The sequence below is a fragment of the Crocodylus siamensis genome, chromosome 15 (genome assembly GCF_052110815.1).
Source record: "Crocodylus siamensis isolate JL-2025a chromosome 15, ASM5211081v1, whole genome shotgun sequence".
NCBI classification, from domain to species: domain Eukaryota; kingdom Metazoa; phylum Chordata; order Crocodylia; family Crocodylidae; genus Crocodylus; species Crocodylus siamensis.
Window position 1 is genome coordinate 15,696,850 of NC_143409.1, and position 12,900 is coordinate 15,709,749.

At 39.7% G+C, this 12,900-nt stretch overlaps 1 protein-coding gene across 3 annotated transcripts in view; it reads left to right on the plus strand.

Annotated features, from left to right (window-relative positions):
- The window catches only part of ARNT2 (aryl hydrocarbon receptor nuclear translocator 2), a 164,542-nt gene that overhangs the window by 81,124 nt on the left and 70,518 nt on the right, over nucleotides 1–12,900 (plus strand). The gene's annotated exons all lie outside the window — the stretch shown is intronic.

Sequence of the window (12,900 nt, forward strand, 5' to 3'; positions counted from 1 at the left end):
TGTGTCTTTTACAATTTAAGAGAGAGTTCATCCTCTTACCTTTATTTTTGTTCATTGATTAGAAGAAGCAAATATACTGTCTTGCTTTTTTCAACTATCAGTTTGTTTTGTACTTTGACTTAAACCAGTCATTCTGTAGAATTAGTTAAATATACCGAACTAAGGATAGTTATTTTCTCTGCACCTGTAGAACAAGCTACCTCTTTGAAAAGCAGAACTAACAAACAAATTCAAGGGCTGTATCTAAAACTTCCACCAGTTCAGCAGTGTGACTTTCTTTAAAACTTTGGCATGAGTATGTCTGCTTGAAGATTTTCTGTTTAAAAGATTATGATAGTGTATGAGTCATTTATGATTTAAAATATCTTGTAATTTCATGTGCAGGGTTTTTTTGTTTTTAAAATGAAAATTCAATTAATTTAGCTAATTAAAATGTGGATTCTTTACATCTGTTTTTAATCCACCATGCACTACAGCACTTCCCTCATATCTGTCTTCTCAATTTCTTGGTGGACACTGTACAGTAGAATGACACTGTGCAGTAGACTCTCATGGCACAGTAGTATCACTTTGTGGTATAGTGTAGTGATCCTTGATGATTCATTGGGAGACCAATATAGTATATTATAATTAAAATTAAATCACTATCCACATTCTCCTTTACAATTTCCTGATTTAGACAATATTGCATAAAACAATCAGGTTTCCTGATTCTCTGAAAGGGCAAACCCTGCTTGTTTTAGATGAACCAATGGCAAAGCCTGCTAAATACAGCAAGCAGCTTCCTTGAGCCTTTTACTCTTCTTTTTTCTTATAAAATCATCCCGTAGCTGCTATGATTTCTTCTAATGCCTCACTCTGTGATTCCCTGTTTCCTGTTGTCCATACCACAGATAAATTCTGAAATGAGTTATATTGGTCTTTCCTTAATGGATAGTTCCCCTGCTTGCTCATATTAAGTCTATGACCCAATCTTAATAAGTAAGTAAAAACAACATCAAATTCAGGAAACTAGATTATTTTTTGCAGTATTTCTCAAAAGTGTTTTAGCTGTGCTCTTTAGTGAGCAGACGGTTTAATATAGCTGACACCTATGGCCCCCTCTGCATGTGCGAGTAAAGCCGGATCATGCTTTAAATCCCATCACGCCTTATTGCCAGTGCAAGGTGGGGACCAATTCCAGGCTCCCCCTGCACTGGCAAGAAGAAGCTCTTGTGGTTGGGAGCCCCCTTAGCTGAAGGCCTCCCAGCCATGGGGATGCACCATGGACCCCTGGGACTAGGAGATCCAGCTGCCATGATCTCCAAACCTCAGGGGTACGTGAAACCCCGGGGGCGGCGAGGTCACTGCTGCAGCAATCTTCCCATCCCAGGGGTTTCTTACGCCCCTGGACTGGGAAATAGCAGCTGTGCCCTGTGATGGCTGGATCCCAGCACGGGGAAGATGCTGCAGGGATGCATTGTCCACAGCTGTTAGACTTTGGTTCCTGGCAGCTGTAGGTGCTGTTAGGACCCAGAGTCCATGGCTGCTGGGGCTCCCAGCCACAAGGTAGACCCTGCTATATGCACAAATTAAATCTTGATAGCAACCAGCTATAAAGTTAGTACAAGTTTTTGAGGTCTAACTTAATAGTTGGTTGGAGCTTTTTTATGGCATGATAGATACTTTGCACGTATAGCTGGTCTTAAGGTAATTGTGCAGTTAATCCATTAATTGTGTAGTACCTGTAATGTATAGAGGGAGCCTATGTGTCGCATGTACTTTGAAATAAATATTTCTGTGCATCAGAGGAATGAGTTACAAAGTTTTGGAGAGTAAGAGTGCTCTCCCAGCACGGAGCTTTATGCAGACTCTATTTTGGAGTGGCCATTTCCACCACTGGGCTTTGGGCTCCACCTCCAGATATGGAAAATCTGCCTCTTTTTTTTTTTTTTTTTTTTTTATCGGAGCCGTTTGGAACTCAGCCACCTACAGGCCTGACTATTGTTGTTTCTGTAGCCTGGACTTTCCTTGCTGTTCGTCTTATTTCTGTAAGGAAGATGGAATCATTAACTCTTGTTGATTATGTGTATTTTGATAGAACCTAGAGACATTTACCAATGTCAGGACCTAATTTTGCTAGGCCCAGTCCAAAACCATAGTAGTATACTGCGCCTACTGCAGAGAGTTTTCAGTTTAAATAAATAAGGCAGACATTGGGTAGGAAAAGGAAGAATTCCCATTCCCATTTTACAGATGGGAAACTTGGTCCCAGAAAGCTTAAGTTCATACAAATATATTGCTTAGCATGTAAGCAGTCAGATGATCATTAAATCTGTGGGAGTTTTGAAAGCAGTATTGGTCCCTAAAAGACTTTTTTCCCCCTTTCTACATTATTTTAAACCTAACTATATGTAAACATGTGTTTCAGATTATTTGCTTGTTTTCCTTCTAGCTTTGCCTGGTTCTTTATGCAACTAAGTTCACATTTGATTGGTAAAACTAACCCTTATTAAAGCATCCTTTAAAAATGAACTTAATCACAAGACTCAGAAAGTCTACATAGTTTCCATTTTTCATTTCACTGAGATGATGCACACTTGCCCAACACTGTGGAGAATTATACGATGCTGACTAATTAGTCAAATATGAAGCCAGACATAATGGAAACCTTTTGGCCTTAGATTTATCAGCCCGAGTTAAATTAAGAAACCAGTTGCATCTGAGTTTATTTTAGTGCATTTTATTTTTTTTACTTCATTATAAAAAAAGAAAACATAAAACCTCAACAATTCCCTTGCCTCAGTTCAGCTAGTCCCCTTGCCAATAGAAAACAAATAAGGTAATGACGTTCTTTTCATTTCACTCATTAGTTTTTTGGCCTTTATTTGTTTTTGATACAAGTCCATACTTCATTTTATTGAAAGAGTCTGATAACGTAACATTAATGCTTACACAATGTCTTTCACAATTAATGAAGTACATGTTGAGATTAGTACAGAGATTAGTACAATATTTCCACTGAGAATTTGCTCGGTGAAGAATTCCAGTTTTGTTGGCTTGTACTGCAGTTACTTCATGTGGGTCATTATCCATCAGTAAGGTATAGATAGTTGAGGAGCATTCATTTATAATTGAAGAAAAGCATGCAGTGCAAAACATGTACGGGACAATGCAGACTGTAGCTGTTTTTAGCAGCCTTTTAAAAGTGTGCATGTTTGATTTTGGCGTTAACTTGTTGCTTCACTGACATGAAACAGGTCTTCTGCATGCAGATGTCTGTATTCTGTATGCAACAAGTGGTAAGGATGTATCTTTTCCATGCATGTTAATTGTGTAGAGACACAGATACAATGTATCATGAGAGAGTTTTCAGGTAGTCAGACACAATCTACAGCTATGGTAGCTTTCAGTGAGAACTCCTGATAGTGATATCTGCAAGACCTGGTTTTGGTCTTGGCTCTGCCTTTTTCCTGTTGGATGACCTTTACTTTTCTGCACTTAGTCTGTAAACTGGAAGTAATGATGCAGATCTCCATTTGTATACTGTTTTGAGAGTGACTTGATCAAATGTGCTGTACAAGAGCCAGACGTTATTACTGTAGTGTAGTAAACAGGATACATGTAGATCTCTGCTTTCTGCTGGAGAAAATTAAGGTCCTAGAACTGTTAGGCTGTGTTTCATAGGCCCCATTGTGATAGCAGCCAAAGAAGACTCTGAAGACCTGCACCTCATGTACTCGGGACCTCTGATTTTTTTTTTTTTTTAAGGGTCTGAATTGTATTCTTGCTGTCTTGCTGAGGGGCTTAATTGCCATGGCTTCCAGTGTAGCAGCAACTGTGAAGCCACCCATGGCTGCTGCTTTTGTTTTTAATTTATTTTGCATTAGTTAACTGGGATGAGTAGTCATGTTACAGTCACGTTATATCTTTACCCAACTACAAGCATTGCCACATTAAACAGGCACCTAGCATTTTAGTTTTTCAAACGATTTGACTTCAGTTTTCCCTTCATTTCAGGATTAATTTAAAATCAGAAAATAAGTCTAATGGCATTGGCAGAAATTGGATGTTATGGCAGGTGCAGTTGTCCTCACAGTCATCTTCTACCATTATAGTTTAGTGTTGACCCAAGGCTGTCTCTGCTCCCCCTTGCTTGAGAGAGAACCCAAAATTGAATAACAGGAACTGAAACTTGCACCGAATACCATGGCTGAAACCACTAAGCCACAAGGCAATAGTTGTCCCACTATGCTCTTTCCACATATAGCCTAAGCTAATTCACGTGTCTTCTGGAATGAGAAGACAGCCTAGTCATGGTCTGACCAGCACCTTTTATTTTTCCTTTTGAATTAAAAATAAAAAGTGGGAATGCTTCTTAAAACCTCCTATAGAATATTTTAGGTATAAATTTAAAATGAAAAAAAAAAAATTGAGCCTGTCTGTTCTGCATCACAGACCAACTGCATGTTACACAGGACGTTGGCAGCTCTACATCATGTATGTGGTCAGTTTGATTCAGTGGAAAATAGCCATGCCAAATACCAGCACTCTCATCATTCAGGAATTGTTTGTGATGGGGGTTTGAATGAATAAGTTAAGCATCACAGGTTAACAAAAAAAAATAACCATTCTTCTGCTTGCCATTTTCCAGAGAGTGTTTGAGACATCCATTTTTCATGGCCTCTTCATGTATTTTAAACACTCGCACGAATTCATGTTTTTCTGTCATGGGTGAAAGGGATTCCTGGCTGCAGAAGGAAATAAAACAGTGCCATTATAATAAACAGCGTACTCACAAGTTTTGCCGACTAGATCTTTGCCCTGACCCCACACCATATTTCCTATAGGAATGCTGTAAAACAAAAGTGTTGGTATTTATTGGAGTGTTTAGTGCAGCACGTGCCATTGTATGGCTGTTTCTTCAGGCAAATTGTAACATGAAACTTGGGATCTAAAGCTCACCTTCATTTTTGTATACATAAGCTGGATTGAAATTCTGTTTCTCTTATAGTACAGTGCTACAAGTCTGGTTTTTCCCTTCAGTAAGGACTGCAGACCTGCATATTCTTTGAATCTGTGTTACTAATTCTGTTTTTAATATTGCATTGTAATTCTACATGCTTCTGATTTGATACTTGTATAATTTTCCTATTAAGATATTTAAGGGATTTCTTTCTCTTGTGGTGCTTCTTCCATGGCCATATCCTGCAGTTCACAGCATCTGGCAGTCTAATGTATCTGTGGTCCATATGAGTGCAGCAGTTTATCTATATGCTCTCCTGCATTTCTCTTAACATGGTCAGTGCCCAGAACATTGTGAATGTGACCTTTACATAGATAATAAGCCATGATAATTTCAAGAGCAAAGCTGATATTAATGTGACACTTTCTAATGTGCTATGATATTTTTTATATAGTCGTTTATATATTACAGAAAATGTGCTTTCAGGGAGGAAGCAAAGATGGGTTTACCTTTTAGTGGAGGTAACAAACGTGTCACTTCTAGATTATTTGAAAGCATTTTGCAAATTGTGATCCGTGGAGAAGATGTGAATACATTCTCCTGTAACTTTATTTAGCTTATTCCCTTGGTGGAGGGGGAGGGGCATATGCTTGTAAATGCAGAAATTGTAGTCTCTTCTCTCTTAATTGTTGAATTGATACCATAAAATAGACACTATTCAATTAGCCTTAGCTTCTTAGTATTTGCGGATGAAAATAACAGTAGCTAAGCTGGTCGTGTTTCGAACACCTGAGCTGCCTATTTAAAAAGTTTTACATGAGTATTTCACGCCATGTTGTCAGCTTGTGCAAACTGTTCATGAGTTTTAGTTTTAGTGGAGCTTATGCCACTCATAACTAATGATCAAGTTAACATAATTGAAATTTAAATTCAAGGTTCTTTCACATTTCTACCTGTTTGGCATATCATTGGCTTGTGTGTGTGTGTGTGTGTATTATATATATACACAATATATATTTGTGTGTGTGTGTGTGTGTGTGTGTATTATCTCACACACACACTAAAAGCTCTGTTATCCGGCATCCCCTAGGAATGGGGGATGCCAGTTGATCAAATATTCCTGTTAATCAAATGTGTACCATCTGGTGCAGTCCCTGGCACCAGTGTGCCAGGGGACAGGGAGGGGGGCCTTGTACGGGCTGCTTTGCCCCATGCAACCTGCTTTGCCATGGGCCGAAGAAGTGGCAAGAACTCTGCTCACGGCAGCAGCAAAACCCAGAAGCGGTACTTCCAGTTTCGCTTTTGCCATGTCCCTCAGATGCTAGTTAGTAGAGTTTTTCTGGCTAATAAAGTACCAGTTAACACAGCTTTTGCTGTATATGGGTTTCAGCCTGTTCACATGGACTTCAATGGACTGAGAGCCATCCTCCAATTACCAGTGGTTTCGTCCTCCAAGTTATTAGTCTTCTTTGATGGGGCTACAGTAGAAATCCTTTTGTGAGCTGGGCTGCATTTCATATAAACCATGATTGCTATTAGAATCATGCTCTTGAAATTATCCCTGGAATTTGCTTTGGTCATCTGCTCTTTGCAGCCAGCCACCAGCTTTTTGTTATGTATTTTGTATAGAGTATGGCTTGAAGAAGTTGTAAACCCTGACTGGGGCCTTTTCATATCACTACCCTGAAAATAATTTGTTTTTCCGCATTGCTGTTTTCCCATACTAGGATTTTAGCTATAAGAGTTGATGCCTCCCTCAGTGCACCTACACCCATGAGACCGAATGGGTTGTTTTTAAAGTACGAACATACTAATAATAACTATCAATCATAAAATTAGTTCCCGTGCCCAATGACCCTTCATTTCAAGTGTCTGCTTATATTTGGAACAGCATCAAATAACATCAGTGAGTTGACCATCACTTTGTTTTATTTTTAATCATTTCCTCTTGTTTTCCTGCATCCCTGTCTTGGTTTTTCCGTTTTTTATACCAAGATGAAGATGTTCTTGGTTTTTATAAGGATTCTTTTGGTGCTGTATGCCTTTGTTCTATTTGTCTTCCCTGAGAAGCCTGTGGAGTATTTTCTGTGAGCACAAAGTCATCTTTGTTATCTTGTCCAAACCAAGCTTTTAATAGTCATTTATTTTTTTCTTTATTGGAAAAGGGAAAACTGCAGTGTCTGAGAGTAACTGAGTATATAGAAAATCAAGTCTCTGAGAGTAATTGTGAAAGATCTTGCTTAACTCCTTGGAGAACAAGACACTGTGGTCTATTGCCTGAAGCTTGAGTGTGTGCAGTTAGTAATAATGTAGTAATAGCCAAAGGCTTGTAAAATTTACCACGTCTTATCAGATTTACCATCTCTTATCAGATCATTGTTCTATCAAGTCCATGATTCTCTCTCTGGCAGTTTATGTCCATTATTTCTTGTCTTCGCTTGGGGTGCCTTGGTGAAAAGATGTTCTCCCGGTCCCTGGTGTTCTCCCCTTAAATATTTATAGCCTTCTACCAAGTTCCCCCAAGTCTTCTCTTCTCCAAGCTAAACAGTCCCACGTCCTTCAGCCTCTCCTTGTATGGCCTGTTCTCCAGACCTCTAATCATTCATGTGGCCTTCCTTTGGACTCTGTTTTTCTATGTCCTTTTTGAAGCGTGGCACCCAGGACTGGATGCAGTACTCCAGCTGCAGCCTTACCAATGCTGAGTACAGCGGGAGGATGACATCCTTAGTCTTACTTGAGATGCATTGGTTGATGCATACCAGTGTATTGTTCATTCTGCTGGCTATAGCATCACACTGGTAGCTCATATTCATTCTGACCCCCAGGTCTCTTTCAGTTGCACTGCCAAGCCTGTAAGTATGTTGTGGATTGTTTCTCCTCAGATAGAGGACTTTACATTTCTTGGTGCTAAACATCATCAGGTTATGATCTGCCCACCTTACAAGCCTGTCCAGATTAGCCTGTATCCAATGTGACCGCCTGTCCTCCAATGTGACCGCAGTCTCCAATAACTTGGTGTCTTCTGCAAACTTTGCCAGTACACTTTTCACATTTGTATCCAAATCATTGATGAATATGTTGAAAAGTATTGGTCTGAGCACTGAATCCTGGGAGATATCACTGATCACCTTTCTCCATGTCAACTCAGTGCCAAAGGTAGAAAACCCTATCCATGCATCATCCTTCTAGGTGTTGTGTATCTTTTACTTTACATGGGGGCTATTACCATGCCATGAAGCAAACTCCATTTCTTCAGATGATCATTGTGTAAATACTGTTTCCTTGTCATGCATATCATCTTGGGAAGTAGGATACTTGGAGGACATGCTGTCAGGAGGATATTCTGCAAAATATTCTGTCTTCAGCCTCATACCATGCTGTAACTCCCCTTCTCATTAAAATCCTGGCTGTAGGCTTTCTAGGGCCTAGGAATCAAACTGAGAGAGAGAGTTATAGAATTAGGTTTAGCAGTCCAGCAGGAATCAAATCCACCAAAGAAAGAATGGAAAAAAAGCAATAAAGTATGGACTGTATCTGATTATCAGCCTATAAACCTTAGCATGCAATGTTTAAACACAGAGGGCCACATTTTCAGAAAGCCTGCAGCTATTGTGTAAAAATGGGGTTGAGCCAAAATCCCAGATTGGAAACCCCGTGAAGATCACGAAGTCCAGATCGGCATCTGAACTTCATGGCTCAAGTCCATTTCAAACACTGCAAGTGCAGAAAAGAGATTTGAATGCTCACAGTAGCAAATAATGTGAAAAGAGGGATGTGCATATATAAATACTCTTTGGATGTTAAAGAAGCAAGTTGTGGCTATGTAAACCGGTGCCCCTTTCGCCATTATGGTTTTTAGAACTTGAGTGAAAATTTTTCACAAAGCAGTGTGAAGGATATATCAATGATATTGCTCACTATGGCTTGAACTGCCAATTACCATTGTGCTCTTTCACTCTACCCAGATAATTTCTCTTTTGAACAGTAGTATTTCTCTTTGCTCCAATTTGCCTTAGCAGCAGTGTAGGGCAGTAGCAGCTGATATCAGGAGTCTTGATTTGTGTTATGGTTCACCTTTTCAGAGGACAGATGGCTTATTACAGGCTTAAGCAGTGCTACATATTTTAATCTGGACTGTAATGAATAAATTCCAATAAATTATCAGTTAAGTCCAGGTCCAAAAAGTGTGTGGGGTTGGCTTCAGTAACCATTCTGCTTGCTTATTTATTCTCTGCAGCTGCTCTGATGTGAATGATAGCAGTGCTGTGGCTGAAAAATGGGCACTGTATTTGCACTGTATCTGGGTGAGGAATAGTTTAGTTTAAAGCAAAAATAAACTACACACAATAATGAATTTGGTGCCAAAGATGACAAGTGATTTAGATAGTTCTAGCACAAGAGACATGTTGACATGACTTTCGCCTCAAATTGCTGTTTGGTATAAAGTTACAAAGGGTGTTAATATTCTGAAAATCTTTTTTTATTAATCAGCATATAATTGCCAGCAAGAGCTTTAAAGGTGTTTTGTATACATCTTTAAGTGAGAAATGAGCATGTATCTTTGGGAAAGTATCTTTTTATTTTAATATGATAAGAGCGTTTATAAACTCCAGCAACATGGGATGTAGGTGGGTCCCTTTACCAAAAAGAAGCAGTATATTGTTTGAGCTATGCGAAAGCAAGTGTGAGTGCCAATTAAAACAAGCTGTCTGTGAGCTCTGTCATAATATCTTTTGATGCAAACAATACTCTGACTCACACCCTGTGTCAGTCACTTGGGTTTCTTGGGGTTTTAAGTCTGAACAAGATGTAGCCCATGAGGTGTTATCTGAGACATCTTCATTGCAAAATGAAATGCTGACATTCCAGAATATGACCATACCATGGGTTCTGTGCATGCCCAAGGAACAGGTCACCAATTATCGACTTAATTGCCATGTAGCACTGTAGAACATGCTTATATTTCTGGTATGCTGATTGATGTTAAAAGCTGAGATAGTTCTATTAGTTGTTTGAATGGCATGTTCATCCTGGCCTTTTATTGCCAACTTCATTGGAAGAATTTGTGGGCTATTTCAGTTACAAAACTCCCCAAATTCTTGAAAGCAACTCTTTTCCTACTTACATGTGCACAAAAGTGTTTTTCCATAAACTAAAAAATAATGCTTGACCTTGTTTAACTTGATTTAACCTGATCATATGAATGGGGAATTGGTCTCCTTGGGGGTTTTCAAAACCTGGCTAGACAAAGCTTTGGCTGGGATGATCTAGTTGGGGGTGGTCCTGCTTTGAGCAGGGGGGTTGGACTAGATGACCTCCTGAGGTCCCCTCCAACCCTAACTTTCTATGATCCTATCCCCACATTTTGTTACAATATCTAAAATAAATTGTACAAACTTGTTTAGTTTGTTGTATTGTTATGTTTACCTGTGTAGCCACTTGCTTAATGATGACTTCCCCCCACCGCTCCGTTCCCATCCTCATCCTGCTCCCAAATCTTGGCTGTTAATTTGACAGTGCTAAATTGTAGCTTGGGAAAAAGCCCACATAGCTGAGAGGGGAGGAATCAAATGCTGCCCTCCTTAAATCCTATGCAGACTACCCAGGCAGCAGGTAGACAGAGGGAAGCTTGATTCCTAGTTCTGTCCTCCCAATTTACTGGCCATCACTGTTGGTCTTAGGGGCCATGATGCAGGGAAATAATTGTGTCTCTAAGAGGCACCTATGAATTGCAACTCCTCAAGGATTGTGCCTGGCCTGGTGCAATTTATGAACCACTCCATTTCCCATGGCAGTACCTCAACGCACAGCCTAGCCCTTGGTTATTAAGGATAATGTGCCTATCACATCAGACAACTTTCTTATAAGTGAAAAGTAAATATGTAATTCTCTCTTCAGTCCAATTTTCTTTGTACAATATTAATCCTTGAAGCATTTTGTAAAGTTTGTGCTGCTGTCCACAGATGTTTGTGGATTTTTTTACCCAGTAGGGATAAAATCATTCTCAAAATACAAATCTTTGACTGCAGTAAGTGCTCTAGGTCTTAGTTTCTATAGAGACATTTATTTCCAAGCTACCTCAAATGAGTCCAGACTAATATACATTCTAGATTTTCCTGTCCATTTAATGCCAGTAGAGCTTCATTTTGTTCAGCTGCAAATAGGCTGCTGCTATGCTATACCACTAAAGAAAAAAAACCTGACTAAATAGGTTGATTGTATTGCCAGAATTACCAATGTTGTCCCCACTGAATAAATGTAGGGAGAGACAGCCTAGCTTAGTGAATCCATTCGTATGTAAGTAACAGATTTATTTCCAGCCCATGTAAATAAAATATCCAGAATGTATTATCCATCTGTTACATGGTTTGTGGCCTATGTAAAAAAATATTTTCTCTGTTACTAGCAGGTAAGTGCTGAAGTGATGGAAACCACCAGTGTTCATTACTGATCAAAACATATCTATGGCAAACTGCTCCCACTTTTTCCTTTGTCCTCTGTCTCTTTTTTCTTCTTCCATGTGTCCTCTTTGTTTCATTTTTTTAATTCCTCCTCTTAATTTATTTCCCTTTTGTGTGCTTTTTGCTTTCCATCTCTCTTTCATTCCATCTTTCTCTTGCTGCCCTCTCCGTTTTCTCATTTACTATAGTGGCTTGTTCTTTAAAGTGAGATGTCAGTGGGTTGGATATCTTTTGATGAGGCATTGCCACAGGTATTCCTGTGGCACTCATCTATACCAGAAATAAAGCTTGGTCATAGTCATAGAGGTACAGAGAAATAGGGCTGGAAGGGGCTTCCAGAGGTCATCTAGTCCAGCCCCTTGCCCGAGGCAGGATCATCCCTATCCAAACCATCCTATACAATCTGTAATCTAAACTCTCTATGAGATCATCATTAACTGTGATATGACACAGATCTAACTGTAACCTGCCACAAGTAGGGGAACCATAGCAGCCAATGTCCTGCTTCTTGGAAAAGTTGTCAATATAAGCTCAAGGGATCCCAGGGAAGAGGCCCACTTTCTCCCCCTAGCCCCTCCCCTTACAGAGGAAGGCAAAAAGCCCCTACAGTCCATACCAATCTAACCATGAGGGGAAATTCCTTTCTGACCCCAAATATGGTGAACGATCTGGCCCTGATTGCAGGTACAAATACCCATTGTAGAAAATAGACTTAGCTGAACGAAGATCATCCCTGACCAGTGGCTTGTCCAACCTCTTCTTGAATACCTTCAGTGATGAAGAGTCCATACCTTCCCTAGGCAGTCTATTCCATTGCCTCATCATTTGAAAAGTGAAAACATTTTTCCAAGTATGTAATCTAAATTTATTTTGCTGAAACTTCAGGCCAATCGTCTTTGTCCTTCTCTGCAGCAAGAGAGAAAAAGTGATTTCCCTCTGTATGGCAGCCCTTCAGGTATTTGAAGACTGCTGTTGTGGTCCCCTTTTAAGCACCTTTTCTGCAAGCTGAATGTGCCTGGCTCCTTCAGCCTCTCCTCATATGACTTACCTTCCCTATGGTCATGTCTGTATGAGCTGCTTCTCTGGACTATAATATAGGTATAGGTTGATAAAAGATTTGTGTGGGGAGGGGAAAGAAAAGCAGCTTCCCCTGTTATTTTACCTGCAGGTGTAGGGAGCAGTAAGTCAGGACCTCACTACCATTTCTGTCTCTGTTTCCCACTTTCCATCATTAGGTTAGCCAAAGGCTTGTACACAAGTTGTCTAACAGTAACCTACAGACAGCCCCATTCAGTGCTTGTTCTCTCACTTAAGACCACTGAAAATCAAAAGCAAATCTGTTGACATTAGTAGTTGAATTAGCATCCAAGCTACTGTAAACAACATCAAAATTTGGCTTGTTTATTCTAAAAGCTTATGTAATGTCTGGTTTATGAATCTATTGACTTCTTTAACCTTGGAGGAGCTGAGATGAAACACACATGCCAGATGTGA